Source organism: Rhinopithecus bieti, unplaced genomic scaffold, assembly GCF_001698545.2.
Source record: "Rhinopithecus bieti isolate Rb0 unplaced genomic scaffold, ASM169854v2 scaffold_69822, whole genome shotgun sequence".
NCBI classification, from domain to species: domain Eukaryota; kingdom Metazoa; phylum Chordata; class Mammalia; order Primates; family Cercopithecidae; genus Rhinopithecus; species Rhinopithecus bieti.
This window is the reverse complement of record NW_016826966.1, coordinates 1,184,153-1,207,432: the sequence shown is the minus strand read 5'-3', so window position 1 is coordinate 1,207,432 and position 23,280 is coordinate 1,184,153.

Sequence of the window (23,280 nt, the reverse complement as noted above, 5' to 3'; positions counted from 1 at the left end):
TTTTTTTTTTTTTTTTTCTTCTCATGCGTTTTCTGTTCCTTTCTTCCTCCTAAACTTTCTTTACTCTTTTTCAGGCTCATCTTTCATTTTCATTAGAATGAGAAGTGCTTGGAGAGTAAATTCTTTACCGTTCCAGTTTTTTATTTGAATTTGTTTCCCCTTTTATGGCAACAAAGAGAGTCAATATAAGCTTTGTAGTTTTCGTCTGCATCTTTAGTCTAATTTTCAATCATTTTAGTTCTGAGGTCTCTGCTGGCTTTACAATTTTTATCAATCCTTTTAGTCTCTATAGTTTCGTCAGTTCAAAGTTCTCAAAATTTCTTCTGGAACATACCATTTAATGAATGAATTTCTCTATTTCACTTCTGACATGAACACATCTAAAGAAGCCTGAGATGGTGATTCTGATAGAACTTTGCTTGAGGCTTCAGATTTCAGCATCATTTAACTTTGCAAACAATGATGCAAAGGTCTCTAGCTTCTCATCAATCTTCCCAGCCTTTATAATTTGATTCAGACACGTCTTAATCAGGTCAGCTGAATGAAAGAATATATCATCATCACTCTCATAAAAGTCTTCATCTTCTCAGTTCTGGACTTTCTTTTTCTGATATACTGCCTCCTGATGCTGTGGGAATCTCACAGTACAGAGAAACGAACAAGCTTCTGCTGACCACTGCATCTTTGCTTCCTTTTTTCTCTCCTAAGTGAATGGCTTCAACCTGGTGTTCTTTTCCAGATGAATCAAACCTCATCCTGCAGAACCAAGACCTGTCTCTGTCCCTATTCATCAAATTCATATTCTAATTTTTCTCTTCCTTGGTTTAAAAAAAAGTAGAGGGGGTGCTTTGTTTGATTATTGATATAAAAGACCTCCCTTTTCTGTGAAAACTCTTAAGACAGTAAAGTTCTCTTCAGCTTCAGCTTTCACAATATCTTCTCTCATTCTTCATGCACAGTCCATCTCATCGTTTTTACTTGTATTTGTTTTCCTTCCAGTGGTATCCATTTCTTCTTCTAAGTCTTCTACTCACATCTTCTCCAACATCTTTCATTGCTGCTTGTCTAGTTCCTTCAACTGTGCTACTGTTCACTTGGATTCAGTCTTTTAGTCTTCTTCTGGTACCTGCAGGTAAAGTGCCAGCATTGCCTCCCAAGCAAAGAGCATGCCCCTCATGGACCCAACAATAAGTGCATTGTAGGATACCAGTTTTGTGGAAAGTGTCATCCATGGGTGTTTCACAGATCACAGAGCCAGTGGCAAGTCCTTGATGATAGCATTACCTTTCAGGGCCAGACACATACTGCAGCAAGATGGTGCCTCAAAAAGTCAGTGACTCATCCTTTTCAATCTATGGGGTCTAAGGATGATCCTTCTCTTCAGCATTTCCAGGCTATAGGGAGTGATGGATATGCAGCCAGGAAAAGAAACTGCTGTGGGTGGGAAGATGCGGCTGCTCCTATTCTAGGTTCTACTCTCCCCCACTCTCTTGCTAGACATCAGGTTCCCAGGAATCAGGGTATAGCAGCACCACAGGCCATTCCTTCTTTACCTCCTCAGCTTTTGAGCAACTGGTAGCCCTGTGCCTTCCCCTGCACCACCTGGACACCCATCAGGCTGGCTTCTTGAAGTCACCATGGAGTGTTTTGATGCCAGAGAATATGTCTGAGAAGAGAGATCATAACTGATTTTGTTTCTTCAGTTTTCTCAAAACAACAGAAATAAAACATCAAAATCAGAGCTTATGTTCATTTGGTAGTGTCATGCAAGACATACATATAATATTTTTTCCCAAGGATAGAGTTTGATTTGGCTTTTTCAGAATATTTCATATGTAATATTTCAGACTGGAAATCATTTGGCCCTTAAAACTCTTTTTGTGTAGCATTTATCCTTTGTAATGGGATTAAGATATTTAAATAAAGCTAGCATGTTGGGCTTTAATACAAAGTAAGGGCTATGAGGCAGAAAAATAATTATTCTTTATTTATATTTTATACAAATGATACCAATCCCATTCAATTAACATAAAATATAATCTTAAAAATGTAAATAGTTATTTAAACTTGATATATGAGAACAAAAGTGTGATCTTTTCTATTGACATCGTTGGTATGAGAAGATGAGGTCTTTTCCCAGCCCCCATATGGGAAACTAGTACTATGAAGCTGTCTCTTAAGTTAAAATGTAGTTAGTTAACATGATTTATTATTAGTTTCTATGTAGGGGAAAGCTAGCTATGAGGTTTTATCAGAAGCATTAGTCTTAAACTCATTCTGATGGCTATTCCAAAAAATTAACCGTGTTTTCAATTTTTGCTCACAGCCTATACAACCCGTAAGAAATCAGAGGCAGAGACGCTAAGGAGATCTGCTTTAAGCTTAGACAGGATTTTGTCGGCACTTTCCCTTGCTCAGTAACACTCTTTTATAACCACTTCACAATGAGGCAAACGTCACATACAAATTCCGAGCAATTGAGCCTCCTGGAACAGCAGATGGGTGAAGGAAGTGTCCTTGGATGATGTCCCTGAAGCCAGTGGAAACAGCCTGCCGCTATGGGGCTGTGTGTGCCTGTGAGAATGCATGCATGACCAAGTGTGCTGCAGTGGCTCTGTGATGATGGGGATCTCCACCATGTAACTCCACAAGCTCAAGTTTGCAGGACTCAGCCAGGAGGCCAGGAATCTATCTCTGCTCACTTGCATTCACAAGGTTAACAGTGCATTCACAGGTTAACAGTGTTTACCATGTAGTATCTTTCTCCTTAGGTACAGTACCCTGTGAGTGTACCATCTGAGCTTCTTCAATAGCAGTCTTCAGAGTGATGGATGGGGACTTTACATTATTTTAAGCATATACAGTAGAGCCATTTTATTCTTCCTCCACTGGCCATCCCACAAATTAATGTCTGACTGCTTTAGTACCTTAGTATAAAGCCAGAGCTTGGAACATTGTCGTAATTTGCTGTATCTTAGGCAAAATGTGGCAGAAGCCCATCCAAATAGGAGACAGGAGACCTAGGTTTTGTCTGCACTCTGCTAGAACTTGAAGTTCATCCTTGGAAAAGTTACTTCAATTTCTTTGTGCTAGTTGAGAAAATTGGGCTCAATGATCTCTAAGTGTCCTTTCAACTCTGAGATTCTGTAGTGGGAAGAGCTCATTGTTAATACAAATAGGATTTCTATAACTCAAGAGTTGTTTATGTGGAGTGAAGTTAGAGTTTTGCAATGCTTTGTTTCATTTCTAATATTTCTTTAGACATTATTTGGTTTATTTGGTCTAATGTTCTTAGTTACATTGTATTGCCAGTATATTTTCTGTATAGAAGTAAATTATCCTGAGTTTTTATCTGTATGACATCAAAGATATTTGACTGAAATTCTAACTATACTGACTGATGGGGTCAAGTGACAGGTGAGTTTTCTCCTAGACTCTTGGAGTCTACAAGGGCTGGATCAAGAAAACTCAAGGTAGGGGCACCAGCGCATCTCTACACCAAGGCTGTACCAAGCACTCACCATTATTCCTGGGCACATTTCATAGTGCACAGGTGGATGGGGGAACTGGATGGTGGCACACATAAAGCACAAACAAAGAACACACTTTTTGTTATATTTAGATGCGATCCTTCACATGTGAATTACATATGAAGAGGAAACATAGCATAAACTGAGTAACATATGTACATTAAAGTTTTACTTTATTTGTGAATAAACATGCAGAGAGGTATACAGAAGACAGAATGGGAGAAAATAATAAAAGATTTTTACCTGTAGAAAAGAGTAGCTGTGCAAATAAAAATAGTTTAGCCAACATGAATCTGAGTCAGTTCATTTTAATATCAAGTAGATAGATGATAAGTAGGTAGATAGATGAAATAATTTTGGCTACTAACCAGCTTCAGAAAAAAAATATACTCTTTTTATTATTTTGATCAGGTTTAAATTTGAACCAAAAACAAGCTATGATTTTTTTGATTGAAATTTCATTCTTGACTAGTATACATAAATGTATGTTTAATAGATTATTGCAGTGGCTAGTAAGGACCAGCTAATTCTTTCACCTGGCATAGCTTTTTCTTGAGTAATTATTTTATGATTAGTACTAATTTATAGTAATGAAATGTCTTCCTAGTGAAAGAAATACTGAATAATGTATTGACAAATAGCAAATGTTGAATAAATGATTGAGTATAATTTGAAAGCAATAATTAAATTAATGTTAGTTTGACTCCGACAGTGAAATATATTGCGTACAAAATTTTGGAATACATGGTGTTTTTTACAGAAAATTATACACTTGTATTCCAAACACAGAGATAGAAATACTCCAAGTGTACGATAAAAACAGTATGTTTTTCTGCTGATTTAATATATGTTCAGGATCCATGAAACTAATTAGGTGAACATTTCAAACATTCAATCTAGTTAATGTTATTAAATACTGTATAGCTTAAAAATATATTCCATGTTTGAACAACTAATGATGATAATACTGTTCATCATTAGAATGTCACAAGTCAGGGCATGGCTAAAGTATGCAACTAACTAGAAAGTTGGTTCTGCCCTAGATTTCTTTTAGCACTGATAGTCAGAAATAGGTTACCTTTACCAGATCCTATCATTTCAACCTATGGATTTATTATTAAGGTATTTGTATTATTATAGATAAAAATACATATCTATGTTTGTATGTAGCCTAGAACAAGAACTAAAATATAACAAATTAAAATAATTAGAGAATAAAAATAATCTATATTATTTACAAAAAAATGATGTTCTGAAGAGAACAACAGAGAACAAAATATCTCATGTGTCTCATGTTATAATTACCAGTTTATCAGAGGCATTTGGGAAAGCAGAGAATCGCTCTGAATCGAGGCTGTTGAAGCTGGCAAAAAAAACTATAGCCTCTGGCCAGTCGTGATAATCCCAGCACTTTGGGAGGCTGAGACGGGTGGATCACCAGAGGTGAGGAGTTCAAGACCATCCTGGCCAACATGGTGAAACCCCCATCTCTACTAAAAATACAGAAATTAGCTGGGCATGGTGGCACACACCTGTAATCCCAGCTCTTCAGGAGGCTGAGGCAGGAGAATCACTGGAACCCAAGAGGCAAAAGTTGCAGTGAGCAGAGATCGCACCACTGCACTCCAGCCTATGTGACAGAACGAGACTCTATCTCCAAAGAAAAAAGAAAACTATAGCTTCTGAGCTGGGATTCAGTGGATATGTAAGAGTCACAGGGTAAACAGATCTACCCTGGGCTGTGTGAAAAATACAAGCAAAGGGAAGTAAGCGCAGCTTGGAGTACCACCATCTAATAGAAACGCCAGCCACAAATGCAAGCCACATGAGTAATTTTACATTTTCTAGTGGCCACATTAAGAAAAGTAAAAGCAAACAAGTGAAGTTCAATTTAATAACATATTTAATGTAACCCAGTATATTCAACATATTATGATCTCAACTTGTAATTAATATAAAAATTATTAATGAGATATTTCACATTTTCAGACAATGCCTCTGAAATCCAGTATGTGTTTTATATTGATAGCCCATCTCAAAATGGACTAAGTGCCCTCCAAGTGTTCAATAACAACATGTGACTGGTGGGTGTGGAAGGTCAGCTTCAGTCACTCTCCTCAGGCCTGCCTGGCTGCGTTATTTTCATCAGTGAAGAATTTCCTAGTGAATTCATGTGATGTGTTCATCAGAGAATAAGAAACACAAACCATGACAGTTTAGAATAATGTAGAAATTGTATAAAAGCCTAAGTGAAAAGACCCCTGTCTCGTTAGGCCTCTCTGCTGCAATTGCCACTGTAGGTTACTTCTTAAAACTACCCACTGACGCCTTCTCTCCTATTTCAGTGACGAGTGCACATTTTGCTTCTTAGTTAGGTCCTCTTTTTCTGCCCTTCAGTGTTAGTGTTTTACAAGGTACTTATTTTAAAACCCCTTCTTTGTTCTCCTTCTACAAACTTTCCCAGGAGTTTCAGCTCTTATATATGCTGATGTTACTCAAGTCGTACTTCTAAGCGTTACATCTGTTTTAAACTCTTCACGAGCTCATCATCCTTGCTTTGTCACATATTCCTCCAGTCCATATTTCATGTTGTCATCATTTGTTCAAGTAGAAACCCGATGATGAGCCTTGATACTTCCTACACTCTTGCTAATAATCAGCAAATCCTGCTGATTTTACCAACTAACTATATATTGGTCTTTCCGTTCCTACATTTCTACTAAAACTGTTTCACTTCCTTTCCCTACTCTCTATTTCTTGGAATGTGGCAAAATCTTCATTGATTCCCTATTCTGTTACTCATATACCCTCAAACCCATTCTCCCAACTTCTAACAACGGGATGTAAAATGAACATCGATCATCTTTACTCTCTTGCTTAAAACATTTCAGTGTTGCCACTGCCTGAAGAAAAAGGTCCAGGTTCTCTAGTCCTCTTTATTCCCTTGTTCTTTAATTATATTCCTTTATTATTTTCTGAATCAAACTGAATCACACTCTGAATCACACTCTGTCAATACAGAACTCCATGTAGCTTGCCACAAACATCAAGCAGTGTGCGCCTATTGAACTGTGTGAATCGTGTTTACATGACTCCTCCGGCCCTTCACTTTCTTCAGCCCTGGACTCTTACTCAGCTATCAAGAGCCCACATGTGTATCAAATCATTTTTTAAGGGTTATAAATTGACCACCATCAAAAATTGCTTCAGACTAAAATGGATTCGCTTGTTACAGCTATTGCAGTATTCAACATATATATTAAATTATCTTATGTATGGCTCCAACACTAAGTTGTACATATGTAGAGGACAGTAATCAGTCATGTCCTGTCTATTTTTGTATCTCTGATACATAGCACAGTGCTTTTCATAAGGATTTTCTGAACTCAACTTCAATCAGGCTTGAAGCACAACCATTTTGTATGTTCACTCTCACATACAAACTTGTGTTCACATGTACAAATGCAAACAGAGTCAGGGCTACTTAGGTTAAACACAATACATATGAAGAGACTAAAATATTCCCTCAAATTAAAAGTTGAATATATGTGACAGTGATGCAGCTCCCACAAAACTTGATTTGTGTTTAGACTACATTATTTAAAAATTATATGACACTTTCAACTCTAAAATTCCTTGTCTGCACCTGAAACAGTATGTTTAGTTCTTGGCAAACAGACACAAAAAGAGCAATGGTGATTAGTGTTGAAATATCCTCATACAATCCATGGTACCAATTAACCGCTCAAACCCTCAGTTTCCTCATCTGCAAAATGAGGAAATTAGTCCTCTAAGTACCTTCTTGGATCTGAGATTTTTTTAATGCAATACCATGTCAAGATAAGGAATAAAGAACAGAAGGAATAGAGTGAGAGGAAATAAAACAAAACTTGCTTACCTCTCAATATGTGCTTCATGCACCTATTAAAACACAGATACATCACCGGGCGTGGTGGCTCACGCCTGTAATTCCAGCACTTTGGGAGGCCGAGGAGGGTGGATCACGATGTCAGGAGATTGAGACCATCCTGGTTAATAAGGTGAAACCCCGTCTCTACTAAAACTACAAAAAAAAAAAAAAAAAAAAATTAGCCTGGCGTGGTGGCGGACGCCTGTAGTCCCAGCTACTCAGGACGCCGAGGCAGGAGAATGACGTGATAATCAGGACGCCGAGGCAGGAGAATGACGTGATAATCAGGACGCCGAGGCAGGAGAATGACGTGAACCCGGGAGGCGGAGCTTGCAGTAAGCCGAGAACGCGCCACTGCACTCCAGCCTGGGCGACAGAGCAAGACTCTGTCTTACACACACACACATACACACAGACACACACACACACACACAGAGATACGTCGTTTTGATTAAAACAGTTTTATAAATCTAAACTTTTCAAAATGCATGAGTGTTTATATGATATTACAGAAATACAAGAGAAGGTGAATATGTTTTATTCTTTATAAGTCCAATAGGTACTAAGTAACAATGCCCATAAACGTTAATAATCTTGGTTTTATTTTTCTAGCCCCAAGATAGAAAGAGTTGCTCTAAGATAATGTTGAATCTGACAGGAATTTAATTACTATGTGGCCATTCCCAGAAAATCAATGGGATAATGCTGAGATGTCAGTGCAATTTCATTTGGTTAGTCATGTCATATAGTGATGCCATGTGTTAAAATCTTCATATTATTGTATGTGAAGTCCTGAGAGCCGTTAAAAATATATGAACTCACTGTGGACTTCAGTGGTACCTAGAACATTTTTGGTGCATTGTTACTGTGCAATAAATTATTATTAGCTGAATTATGAACACTCTAGTAAAAATTGTTCCATAAAACATAATGGTATTGTTTTAGAAACATCACCAATGACCAAAAATACACTGAAAAGCAAAGTTTATGATGACAGTAGACAGTGTGGTCTCTGCTACTTTGGTGGTTTCTGTAAGTAAACATTAGTTTAATTAAATGCTCTTTTATGTAAAGAGCAGTAATTATTGAAAAGATGCTGACAGGACAGTATGAATAAAATAAAAATAGACAGCTCACTCTTCTTTTCATCCCAAGTCCAAAATAACTTCCTGAATGAAACCATTGATCACAGTTTGGTATGTAAAGATCTCCATACTTTCTATGTTCTTGTAATGGGATGTCAAGTGTAACTATTCCCATTCTACTGGAATTATCAGAAGCCAGAACTGAGAGCAAAAGGGTACATGCTGACAATTAGAGCAAATGTCTTAACCTCTCTGATCTTCAGCTTTTTCATGTGTACAGTGGGAACAATAATGCAATTTATTCCTAACTCATAGTATTTTTTCTTTTAATTGATATAATACACCCAGGTTTCTAATAATTTTTATTAAATCAGGTTTACACGTAAATAAGATATTATTTTTCTGATTTATGGTAGGAATGAAATAAACCCCTTTTTCACAATATAATTGGGCCAAAAACAACCAGGGAGGTCCCTGGTAAACCCCCCCCCCTATAAAAGCTTAATAGCCTTAAATATATTAATTAATTTGAAAGTAAATTTGTGGTTGAAATAAGTCAAAATGTCTGTTCAACTGAAGAGCTTTTACTAAAACTGATAATTTCTAATGTTTCACAAACTATTTATGAAATTGCCATATAATATATAGCCTTTAAAACGTATTATAATGTTTTTTCTCTTGTTTCAAAATAATCTATTAAGTGATTTTTGGAATATAATCACATGCTGTATATTACCCTTATAGCAATAAAAGGCATGGACAAATACAGAAAATAATGTGCCTAAAATGGAAATAGTTGCAATTGGCTTGTGAAACTGCAACTTTTTAACACTTTACAGGTTTTTTATTTAAAACATGTATACTTGTGTAGCTCTTTCAATTTAAATACAGGGAAAAGTGAGAGAAAATCAAAGTTCTAGAAGTTACTTCTTTAAGATAAACTAGGAGATTAAAAAATCTGCATATACTCATATAAGAAGTTATCTCATTGAACCTCTTTGTCTTACTTTGTTCAGACTGTGATAACAAAATGCTATAAACTGAGTGGCTTACAAACAACAGAAATTTATTTTTGAAAGTATAGAAATCCAAGTTTGGTGTCTGCTGAGGGCCTGCTTTCTGATTCACATATAATGTCTTCTTGCTGTGTCTTCACATGGCAGAAGGCGCTAGCTCTCTCTCTGGAACTTCTCTCATAAGGGTACTAATCCCTATCATGAAGGCAGAGTCCTCATGATCTAATGACTTCCCAAAGTCCCCGCCCCTAATTACCATCACCTTGGGGGTTAGGATTGCAACATGTGAATTTGAACAATCTACAGCAGTCCTGTCGTAGCACATCTCTAAAACATACTGGGAGTTAAAGGGGAAAGGGATTTTTTCCACAGTGGCTTTGAACTTCACTAATAATGTTTGTTTGCCTTTGCTTTTTAACATTATTTCTTCAAGACCAGAGCTCACAGTAGCTTGAAGGATTTTGAACTCTTGCTCAGACCCTCCTTAATTTGGGGCAGGAAATGTTTTTCAGCTTTGTAGGAATCATTATCATTGGATAAAGTGTTTGAAGAAAAACCTTGTTTATAGAAGAGTCTGTTTTCCTGTCACTTCTCTTCTTTCTGTTAGGGACATAGAGAGGACCAGGCCCAGACCTCCCTTCCCAAAAATACAAGTCTAACAAAGAAGGCAAAAGACTTGGATGTCAGCATGTCAGCATGTATATTGTCTTCAACACATGGATGTCAGCTAGATAGAGTCTTCATTCTTCATGTTAAAATCATACCAGCTGTAATGAGTGGGGAGTTGGGGGAACATAGCATGGTGAAAGTTGAGGCTGAAGGGGTTAGAAATGTCTAGAGCAGCACATCCAGAAGCTTCAGAATTGTTCTATGGGAAATAAGTAACCATGGAATGGTTGAAACAGGAGGTCACCCAAGCAACCAAAAAGAATAGGCCAAGGAGGGGGCCATAGAAACAGGTGAACAAGAATCTCAGGGATTGGAGAGCACTAAGTCCAGTCAATTTTCCTTGCATCTAGGAAAACTGAGGCCAAGAGAGGAATAGAGACTTGTCCATGGTCACCAGTTGGCTTCTGAGGTTCAAAATAAGCGGGATGGGGGAATTCACAGAAGATCTGACCTCACTCTCTGAAAACGACAAGCCAGTGATCATGGGGTTGCTAATTGGAACAACCAAGGACTAACTGGGCCACTTTGGGGGTTTTGTGGGTGGGAAACGGCAGCAGCAGGAATGTTTATTTTGATCAGCTTCTCTCATTTCTTTTCCTCCTCCTACCCTCTCCCACTGAGGAAGTTTCCCTATGTGCTGCCTGTAGATTCCCCTACAACACGCCTGCCCTGGCCCCACACAGCCACAGTGCTGGGTCACTGCCAAGGCACAGGACAGCCAGATGATTCATGCAACTGGCAAAGGTAGATTTCTGCTCTTAACTAAGGCCTGCAGAGGCTGCAGCAGCCCAGAATCCATCTCCATAAGCATCTTCCTGTAACTCCACCTCCTTCAGACTGCAGACAGGGTTAGCAGGTTGGAAACAGGGCAAAGCAGGGGCCTGCAGGGCCCAGGCATAGGGATCAGGGTGGCTATGCCCTGCTGCTGTCCCAGCCTGGGGAGATGCTGCCTGTCTTCATATCTGATCGCTCCCATCTTCCATTGAGTTCTGTCCATGGGCTATTTGTAATTTTTTTTCAGCTGAACAGAACATTCAACTTAGTAAAACCATATCCCTCACTACATTATGTTTCATGAATTTTAGTTTTATATATAAATGCACTAGATTAAATTCCTAAAGCTGCCATTTTAATGGGATTTAAATATTATGAAACTTTATGAAAAACTGGAAATGTTGTTATTCACAAATAGCCAAAATTGACAGGGATGATACACAAAATAGCCTTAAAATACTATTAAAGCACATCTTTTCCCAGATAATTTTACTTCGTGAGATTGACCTGGAACTCTGATCTCTATAATCTGCCTAGTTTTTAGATATATTAAGGTTTAGTCTTTAAACTGGACAAAAAAATATTGTGAAAGATAATTCCAAAATCAGCCTGTAACCCATTGCATCTCAGTGGTTTTGGCAGCCTGATCTTTTCTCTGGTGTAACCCTGGCATCCCTGGTTTGTTTAATTCTTTAAACTTTAATTTAAAAACAGCAAGAAAAGCCAAGAAGACAAAGCAGATGAAAATCCCTTTATAGCCTGAAATACAGTGAATACCAGTTTGAGAGAATGAGAACAAATTTTGTTCAAAAATGAACGTGACCCATGAAAATGTATTTCTTGTGGTCTATCATTTTGCAGAGAAAACCCATACCAATCTTTTGTCTTGTTGCACTAGAAATATCAGAATCAAGCATCTGAAAAACTTGTTTATCAGAAATACCATTCTTTTACCCAGCTTTTTTCCTCCTTCCCTGGTATTATTTAAGCTTGTTGTTAAATCTACTGTATTGTGATGTCAGTCTCAATCTGACAATCTTGCAATGCAATCTCCGCTGAATGATGTGGCCATTTCAGTAATGTAGCAAATATGAGAATTTTGCTGTTGGTTTGTTGAAGGGCAAATTAACCTTCTAGCAATCTTCTGTGATATAGAAGTGATCTATTTATAATAAAACTATAACCTAAATTGGGATCCAGAAGTTGATAAAAAACAAGACACACTACCTAGCCCAATGCCCTGCACATCAGATCCATTGAATACATGTTTATTGCATGTATAGATGAATAAATAAATACGTAAATGAAAAAAGAAAGTGTCTGGGCAGGAGGAAAATAAAATAATGACTTTTAGTACTAAAAATATCTCTAGAAATTAATCTTGATCCAATTTTTTAAATAATTTATATCTTTTCCACTGGTATAGTTAGTATGTTGTAAGCTCAATTTCTTTATTGGGATAGACAAATCAAAGATGCAGGTTTACTTATTTGGTTGTATTAACTTATTTTCATGAAACAAGCACAATTATGGACCATCACAAGGAGGTAGTTTTGCTGTGTCTCACAGGGAGAATCTTTGGAAGAACCAGTGGTCCCTGAAAGTTTGCAAACTAGAGGCAGAAGACAAGGAAAGAGTCAAACTGTAAATCACAGGAACAAATGCATTCACCCAGGACATGCATTCTACTTTTTCCGCACTAGAGTGAAACAGCTGTCTTCTGTGTTTACCTTTCCTACTGTTGGTGGAAAGGTATCATTCTCCCAGTTATCCCATCACAGAACTTGGAGCTCATTTTATAGCTTCCACAAAACACTGCCTGCCTGCTTTAGTTTGTCTTCTCCCCTGGAAATTCTGGCTTACATTTTTATACCCCAAGAACGTAGTTCCTTTGATAGAAATGTTGACTCTCTCTGACCCATGCTTCTCCTTCTCCCTGAAAGTCTTATAAGTTCAGGTAGCCTTGAGTCATGCCAGGGTCCAAAGACCTTCAAAGAACAATTTCTATATGACCACTCTGTCTTCACTCCACTTTATTTGCTTGATGCTCTTAGCCGATCTTGATTTCTGACTTTCTTACAAACCTAGCTTTGTCTCAATGTTCTGACAGGTGTCCCCCTACATTCTGCTTATTCCAGGGTGGAGAACCTAAGTCACTGCCCTTCTTGTTCTGATATATGACATATGTGTTCTAATATATGACATATCTCCTGTTCTTTTTCCATGGCTTTACAATTGCTGATGTCACTGTAAGTGTAACAAAAGAAGTCTGTTTCTTCTCATAGAATAGAAGATGATTTGGAGTCAGAGAGAAGCAGCAATAGGAAACAAAGTGAGTACTGGAAAATTATGTCTCCCAAGAAACAGGGTCCAGGGGAAACCATGGATATTTATGATGCTCCAGCTTTATCCTTTCAAATTTCCAGTTTGCCTAAGTGTTTAGAGTTGGATTCTTGCTCCTTGAACCCAAAGAATCAAACTACAAAATAATTCATTAAATTGGTGCAATGTGTATTGTGTGTGTATGAGACTGGAACCCTTTGAGAGCTCAAAGTGGCAAGGGGAATAGATAATATAAAGGTATGTTTTCTATTTGGTCAGTGTGTATCATGAGCATAGAGAAAAAATGTTGATTTAGGACAGAACATCCTGAAATAAAGAAATATCGTGAGATCTCTTCTTAAAAGAGCTTCAGAATTTGTTTTTATTGTCAGAAATTCTTTGGTGGCAAAAGCAACTCACAACATCTGGAGCAGAATATAAGCCATAAGGCAGACATATCCTTCCCCTGCACTTAGAGTCTACGTACAGAGAATTTTCGTATATCCCTTACCCTCACACATGTGTAGCCTCCTTGATTGTCAACCTCCCCCTCCAAGCAGTACATGCGTTTCAATTGATGAATCATACATTGATACATCGTTGTCACCCAGAAAGGATAGTCTACCTTATGATTCATTCTTGGCCTTGTACATTCTGTGGGTTTGGATAAAGGTATAATGACATGTACCTACCATTATAGTTTCATACAGAGTAGTTTCACTGCTCTAAAATACTACTGTGATCTGCTTACTCATATCCTCTTCCCCCAACTCCTGGCAACCATTCATGTTTTTACTCCACAGTTTTGTCTTTTCCAGAATCTCATATACTTGGAATCATATAGTATGTAACATTTTCAGACTAGCTTCTTCAAATTAGTAACATGCACTTAAGTTTCTTCCCTGTGTTTTTGTGGCTTGATAGCTCATTTCTTTTTAGCACGAAATAATATTCCATTGTCTATGTGTAGCACCATTTTTTAATCTATTCATCTACTAAAGAACATCTTGAATACTTCCAAGCTTTGGCAATTATTAATAAAGTTATAAGCATTTCCATGCAGGTGTGTGTGTGTGTGTACACAAGTCTTCAACTCCTTTGGGTAAATAGCAAGGAATGTGGTTGGTGAATTATATGGTAAGAATATGTTTAATTTTGTAAGAATCTGCCAAACTGTCTTGCCAAAGTGGGTGCACCGTTTTGCATTCCCACCAGCAATGAATGAGATTCCTTGTTGCTCCACATCCTTGCCAGGATTTGATGTTGTCAGTGTTTTTGATTTGGGCCATTCTACTAGGTATGTGATAGTATCACATTGTAGTTTTAATTTGCATTTCTCTGATGATCATATGATGAGGAGCATCTTTTTATGTGAGAATTTGTCATCTATATATCTAGAATAGTGAACTAGAAATAGACTCACATAAATGTATACCTTGTCTGCTGGTCTTTGACAAATGAACAAAGGGAATACAATGGGGAAAAGGTAGTCTTTACAATAAATGATGCTAGAACAACTGGACAACCACATTTTAAAAAAGTGAATCAAGATGCATACCTTAAACCTTTCACAAAAATTAACTCACAATGAATCATAGAACTAAATATAAAATCCCAAACTGTAAAACTCCTAGGATAGCATAGAAGAAAATCAAGATAATTTAGAGTTTGGTGATGACTTTTTAGATACAACATCAGTGGCATGATCAATGAAATTAATAATTGAACTGGATTTCATTATAACTTAAATTTTATTCTCTGTTAAAGATATGCCCAAGAGAATAAAAACAGAAGCAACATACTGGGAAAAAAGATTTACAAAAGACATGTCTCATGAAAGACTGTTATCCAAAATACAAAAGGAAGTCTTAAAAACCAAGTTACCAAAGAACACACTTCAAAAATGAGCAAAGACTTTAATGGATACCTCATGCATTATATGATGACCTTAGGCATAATTTGAATTAGTTTCCTTAGACACAGATTTTACTCTTAGTGTCATTAAATAGTCAAGTGTCTTCCAACACTGGGAAGTGCTCAGAGATGGAGGTATGTGTTGTTACCGGAACTCGGGGTCATAGACTCACAGACACTGGGAAGCGCTCAGAGATGGAGGTATGTGTTGTTACTGGAACCAGGGGTCATAGACTCACAGAGAGTATTTTCCTCCTCTACAGCCCAATTGTATCCATTAATGTACTTTTTACCAAATGACTGACTTTGCTTTCCCAACACAGAAAAGTGGTGCGTTAGAAAATTGAATCAAAGTTTGATACTCAGTAAAGCTCGAATTGAGAGATGAAAGAGTAAGTGTTATTGTTGAAGTGGTGGAATTGGAGCTGAAGATGCATTTGTCGAGGAACCCCCTGTTTGAAGTACCTTTGGAATACATGCTAGTTCTTGTGACTAATAGACAACCGATAGATATCTGGTGTCTAAATCTTCAGAAGTGATGTGGCTGGAGGTGAAGAATCAAAACTAAGTGCATGTAGATGGTAATTTCTGTGAAAGGACTGTAAGAGATTGCTCAGGACAGGACATGGCACATCAATGAACTGGGGAAAAAGGTCAAGCATGACCAGCCTCTTATTGATATAAACAAAATCTCTTTTAGGTTTCATGGAAGAACTGCTTATTTAATCTTTAATAATAACAAATGTGCTCTTTTAAACATTTTTACTGAAAACCCTTGGTGTTTTCATTCTACCATGACACACACACCTCTATTTTTTTGTCCGGAGCCCAGGTGAAATCTCATCACCCAAGGCTAAAATAGTGAATTTAGGCAATACCGTCTTCACCTTCTTTATCCATTACTTTCCTGACTAATTTCCATTCACTGATATCCTCCTTTGACTCTCTGTCTACCTAGAATGACTACAAAATAACAAGCTTGGAAAGAAGCTGATACTTTTAGTCAGATAAGTCTTCCAATGCTTTTCAAATGATACTGCAAAGAAAACTGTAGAGTTTCCTTGGGCTTAAAGCCAGCGCTGCCAGCATCCTTCCTAGACTATTTTATCTAAAGACATTCTTTCATTGGATACCCCTCTGTTTGGACACATTTCTTTAGGCTTGGCAAGGAAATAAAAGAAATATTTCACATGGCATAGTAAGCTGAATAATGGTCCCCAAAGTTATCAGGTCCCAATCCTTGGAACCTGTAAATGTTACTTAACTTGGGGAAAAAAAGCGTCATTTCAGATGCAATGAAATTAAGAATTTTGTGATGAGGGCGTTATCCTTGATTATGTGGTTGGTCCCTAAATGTCATCACAAGTATCCTTATGAGAGCAAGGCAGAAAGAGATTTGACGTACACACAGAAGAGAAGACAATGTATACATGAAGTATAGAGAGATGTGAAGGTGCTGAACTTCAGAAAGATTGAAGTGATATGGCCATACGTCCAGGAATGTTGGCAGCCACTAGAGGCTGGAAGAGACAAGGAAGGAGACTTCCCTAGAGCCTCCAGAGGAAGCATGGCCTTGTCAATATCTTGATTTTGGCCCAGTAATGCTAACTTTGGACTTCTGGCTTTCAGAAAATGTGAGAAAATAAATTTATTTTGTCTTCAACCACCAAGTTCGTGGTCTTTTGTTACAACACCCACACGAAACTAATATACATGAGACCAAAACCTACCTTTTATGTGCTTCTCTGTCCCCTTTGCCCATCATTTATATCTAGTTGGCCTTGCTCTTTATATGACCTTCCACAGGTATTTATGTAAATTTTATTTTAATTTCAATGTGTCTGTATTTCAGATTCAGCTCTGTGCTCTGTTCAATCCACAGTATCATCCTGGAGGAAAAAAGAAAAAAGAATGCATGAGGAGTAAACTTTATCAAGCAGTGGTCCCTCACACTAAAAGTGAAAACAATAAATCCGTGTGTATGTCTTAGAAATAAAATTGTTATTTAAAAAAAATTCAGGTTAAGTTAAACAAGAATTATTCTATAGCAGAAAATTATTAGTTCCCAAGTTTTCAGTTATGATTTTATAATATGTGATTTTTCCCATAGGCACTTGAGTTTTTGTTCACATATTGTGACAGTCATGGTGTCACTGATAGATATCCATGTGGCAGGGTCACTGTTGCTTGCCAACTATTTTAATCCTCCAAACACACATTTCCTGGCACTCTTTCATTTAAGTATGCCATGCCTATGTCGATGAAATATGAACAGCAGTGACATATGTCAGTCTTTGCCTGAGGCAGTTAAATTTCTTAGGGCTAATTTCCAGGGGCTCTGCTTCTCTATAGCAGTGACCAAGGAGATCATGGGTAGCAGATAGTGTAGTTGGAACATGATGGAGCCTCCGTCAGCTGGAGGGTGAGCCCTGCTGACCTGTGTGGACCTGTAATGGGAGAACTAAATTTTCATTGTGTTTAACCACTTTGATTTTTGTAATGGCTATTGCAGCATATACTAGCCTACCATGATAAAGGCAGGGTGTTTCTGTCCTTTTCCTAGGTTTCTGAGAATCCTAGTGTTCAAATTGAGAACTGGTAAAGAATTTGAACTTACTTATGATTTCTTAGTAACTTCTCAAGAAAGAAATTCAAAAGAAAATACCTCATTAGCTTAACCTGAAATTTGTCACAATCTGAGATAATGAGAAATAGTGGATTTTAAAGAATGGAGTGCATAATTTATGTGCAATAGTGTATACATGTTCATAAACACATTTTAATTATGACTGTGAGAAACACACACTCATCTTATGTTCCTTTCAACAGGTTTAAACTCTCAATTTCTTGTCAAAAGTGGTAGCTGGAAAATGTTTTTAAAAATTATAATATAAAAAATGTTGTTTTAAGAAACTATAACACAACTTGTTTTGCTTTAAGTAACTATATTGATAGAATTTTACAAATACTAGGAATTTTAAAGAGAGGAAGTCTTAGAAGTTTGATGAAGTGTTTCAGTATTAAAAGTTATTTTCATTATGGTTTTATGAAATAGTAATATACTTGAAATAGAGCTATACAAGATCATGGTTAATAATATATGCATAGTAATAGTTTTATGTCAATATATTTTAGAAACAAAATATTGCTAATGTAACTAAAATATTTGACCAATTCATGTAACTGAAGCAATAAACTGGTTAGGAAGATTGACTTTTTATGTAAGGAAAGATAGTCACTAATTCGTCGTATCTTCTGAACAGTAGATAATCTGTAGTTTCTTGTCCAAGAATTCCACATTAGAGATGTTCTTATTGAGGTTCTCTATCAGATGTGAAAGCTTACAGAATTCTCCAGAGACCTTTATAACAATCAAACTTACAACCACTTAAACAACGTGTCATTATTTAAAATCTCTAATAGTAAATACGAATTGTACACGATTGAAACAGAAAATAACAAGCAGAAATCTCTCAGGAACTTGATTATAGGGATCAAGTTGGAATAGAAAAATTTAATGATCCATGAAAATAGAGTAATAATCCAATTTTTAGATATAGGAAGATGTTAATATAATTATAGCAAAGGTACTAAGAAGACCATAGTACTGTGGGGAAAGGTCAACTGTATTGATAAGCAAGTAAAATCATTATTTTGAAACTAATAAAAATTATTCCATCTTATTGAAAGTCATATCTATCTAAAATTTATTTATATTAAAACTTAACTGGAAATCTGATCTATGAGTTTGTGTGTATGACTGAATTGCACCAATTTCCCACCTGGTGTATTGCAATGAATGTATCTAGCAGTATTTCAAAGTCAGCATTTATTTATTTTAAATAATCTTTGATGTATTCAAGGGCCAAAATGAAATATCAAAAGGGATATTAAAAGATAAAATAGCATGTGCAAATGGAGCAAATTGAGGTGAGAAGAAAGTATACCCTCGATTCCCTTCATCTTGTATTTAAAAGTAACAAATCTAAAGTCATTTAGTAAAACACATTTCCAGCTCAACAAAATTCATACATAATTTTCACTCCCATATGAGGCTTCTTATAGTCAGTCAGTTTAATTATCTACAACCCTTAAATGACATTTTTTAATCCTCTGTGGTTCACTGAAAAACCTTGTAAAATATAACTAAGTAGTGTGTTCATTAAAATGTCAGAAATGTGTTCAAGTCCAAGTAGTACAGCATATTATTCCTAAATGTAGTAATGATAAAATAACTATGCCAGGAGGGTGTAATTAGCAACCATTTGAATGAACAATTGTCTTAAATTATTCAGCATCTTCATGCATAGCATCTTAATTAAGAAACAAAACTATTTTTAAGTTCATCCATAGGAAAAAAATATGAAAATAAGCTTAATAAAGAATGCAAGTTGGATGAGCCTATTTAATATGTTTTATACATAAAGTAGCTGCAATTGTTTTGACAGGACACTTCGAATGTCATTAATGTTGACAGAATATTACAGTTTACACAGAATTTCAAAAAAATGTGGCATTGATTGTATTCTACTTGTATCTTCACTGTAATTGTTGAGAATATAGAATTCACTGTTCCTTTTTGAGAATATAAAATTAAGAGTCCCTTTGCCATGTTCTGTTTAGTGTGCATTAACTTCCAACAGAGGTATAATCAAGTCCTTGGGTGACAATCTTGTATCTCTTCATCACCAGACCTTGTGTAAGTTTTGTTCCAGGGGCTACAAGGACTACTGTCAACACATATATGAGTTTTCCAGGGGCTCTGCTTCTGGAATCATACAAAACACGATCACTAACAAATATAATAATATTACATTATAAATTAATAACATTAGGATATAGAGCAAAAGAAAAGTGAGAACATACATGAGTCATTCGGATGGCTAGCATTCCTTAGCAGCTACTGAGTAGGGGTTTGTATAGGAGTAGATGTTATTTGGAAACACATAAACATCTTGAGCTAAAACTTCCTCTCTTGCCTCTGCCTGAAGAAGAGAAACTGGCCTTGTTGCCTCTCTGTTTACCCTACCACAGTGGCTAGACTATCTTTAGGAGGCAATCATGTTCCCTAAGTAAAGAAATTTCTCCCAGTCTACCTTAAATAGCTGGATTTTGAAATAATTACAGTAAATGTAGGGGCACCAAAATGTTCCATAAATAGACTAAACACTACAGTGAAAAGAAACAGGTTGAGAAACTGGAAATTTTGAAAAGGAAGATACAATTACATATTATATATGAGGAACAGTTTAAAGATAATATTAATTGAAAATATAAGGGTATCATTATGATACGCAAAACACCAAGAATAACAAAGCTGATATGACTGATACAGACTTCAAAACAAAGAGGGACATTTCATAATGACAAAAGCATCATGTTGTCAAAAAGACACACTTCTACATGTGTATGTACCCCCCCAAAAAGCTTTAAATGCATTAAGTAAACTTTGACAGAACTTAAGGAAGAAATAAACAAATCAACAAATATGATTAAAGACTTTAACATCCATCTCCATGAATGACAGAACAAGTCAAGGGTAAAATAAAGCAAATATATAGGATATTTTAAAAATGCAGTCAACTAACTTGGCCTATTGATATTTATAGAATATACATCTGGTAATCAAAGAATACACTTTTTTTAGTGCACAGGAAATGCTCATTAAAATAGATTATATCCAGCTATAACATCTATAATATGCATCTTAATATATTACAAAGGATTGAAATCATACAAAACATGATCACTAACAAATATAATATTACATTAACAATTAATAACATTAAGATATAGAGCAGAAGAAAAGTGAAAATATTTCAAAAGAATTCATTAGTCAAAGAGAAGTAAAAAGGGAAAATATAAACATCTTTAAAGAATGTGATTAAAATATAATATAAAACATTTGGGGTTACAGCTAAGATTTAATAATTAGAAGAGAAGTATAAAATCAGTTATCCAAGCTCTTTCTTTAAGAAGATAGAAAAGAAGATTAAAATAAATGAATAGTGTCAGAATAACAAAATATTCGTATGGAGAATAAAGGAAACTTTGACCCCTACCTTAGTTTATAAACAAAATTACTTAGAGATGCCTCTTAAACCTAAACATATAAGCTAGGACCATCATCCTTCTAAAAGAAAACATAGGAGACTATCATTTTCACTTTGAGGTAAAGATTTCTTTAACAGAACACAAAAAGCACTAATCATGAAAGAAAGGAAAAAAGACATACTGAATTTCATCAAAATTTAAAATTTCTGCTTATCAAAAGTTGCCATTAAGAAAATAAATAAGTCACACTGTAAAACATATTCAGAGTTCACATATCTTCAAAAGATTCATATTCAAAATACATAAAGTCATTTTAAAAAGCAATAAAAGACAACCAGCCACAACTTGAAATTAAGCAAAATATTTAAATGAAAACTTTACAAAAGCAGATACGTGAATAAGCAATACACACATGAATAAGTGCTCAATATCATGAGTCAATAGGGAAACACGTATTAAAAACACTAGATCCCATTTCACATTCACTAGAACATTTAAACAGACAGACAATTCTATCTAAATGTCAGTGAGCATATGGAGCAAATGGAGCTCTCATCCACTGCCATTGAAGAACCATCAGTAACTTCCTATAAAGCTAAACAACACTTGACCACATGACTCAGCAGTTCTATTCCTGGCTATTTAACTAACAAAATAAAACACATACCCAGAAAAAAGATGTGAAAAGAACGTTTAAAGTAGCCACATTAATAAATAGCTAAAATTGAATCAAACTCCCCACCATAAAACTCCCCAAACAACAGAAAAATATACAAACTATGCAATGAAATATTACTCAGCAATAAAAATCAATGAACTACTGATACATCTCAAAATAAGAAATGGTATAAAGTCAGACACTAATGTATGCTCACCGTGTGATTATACACACACACATACACAAACATATATTTGTAGCTATAAATATTAGAAAGTGGTTGCCTTTTGGAAGGATTTAATTGACTAAAAAGTGGCTTCATATAACTTTTTAAAGTAATAGAAATAAACTAATGCACACTATACACATGTAGGATAGCATTCAAATGCATATATGCAATTGTCAAAACTCAACCTCGATTCTTAAAATCTCTGCATTTTATCATATAAAATTAAATCAATACAAATCTAAAGCATGATAGGTGAGTTCAATTGATACACCCCATAAAAAAGAGAATGACTCAACTGAAAGTAAGGTCAATAAGTAAATTCACCGTGACCTGAAGCACAGAATAAATACATACAAACACAATTATATATATATATATATAAACACACACACACACACCCACACACACATATATGTATAAAAAATTTGAAACACATAGGAAACAGAGAAGGAAAAGGGATAAGGCTGGGAGTTTTCTTATCAAAGGAATTGATGGAAGCAAACAGACAAAAGAATGTCATTTTTAAGTACAAAGAACATCATTGCCAACCTAGTATTAAACTGATACCTAATAGATAAAATTAATTTTCAGAAAACAAAATAAAGAAAATGTATTGTCAATAGGCCAACACTAAAAGGATTATTAAAGGAATATCTGTAGAAAGAAGAAATGTAATTTGACAGAATCATGAAAATGCAAAAAGTAAAGAAGAGTAACAGAATGCTAGCTATAAGTAACTATTGTCTGTAAAAAGCAATAACAGAAATGTTTTGTGGAATATAAGATAAATTCAGAGTCAAAATTCACAACAACAGTAACGTAAAAGGCAGTAATAATTCAATAGAATTAGAACGTTCCAAGGTTCTGACACAGCCAGAAAATTTGTACATGTAATAAAGCAATGTAAGTAAAACTACAAAGTTATAAGCAATGTCTATTGCACATGTGGTCACTTTAGAGTACTTCAGTATACACAATAGTGCATAAAAATTACAAGTATAAAAGCAAAATAAAAGAAAAAATGAAATGTTAGAGATTTTCAGTATTCTAAAAGAAGGAAGAAAGAGACAAAAGAACTTAAAACATGAGACTTGAACAGAAAGCAAATACTACAATGGT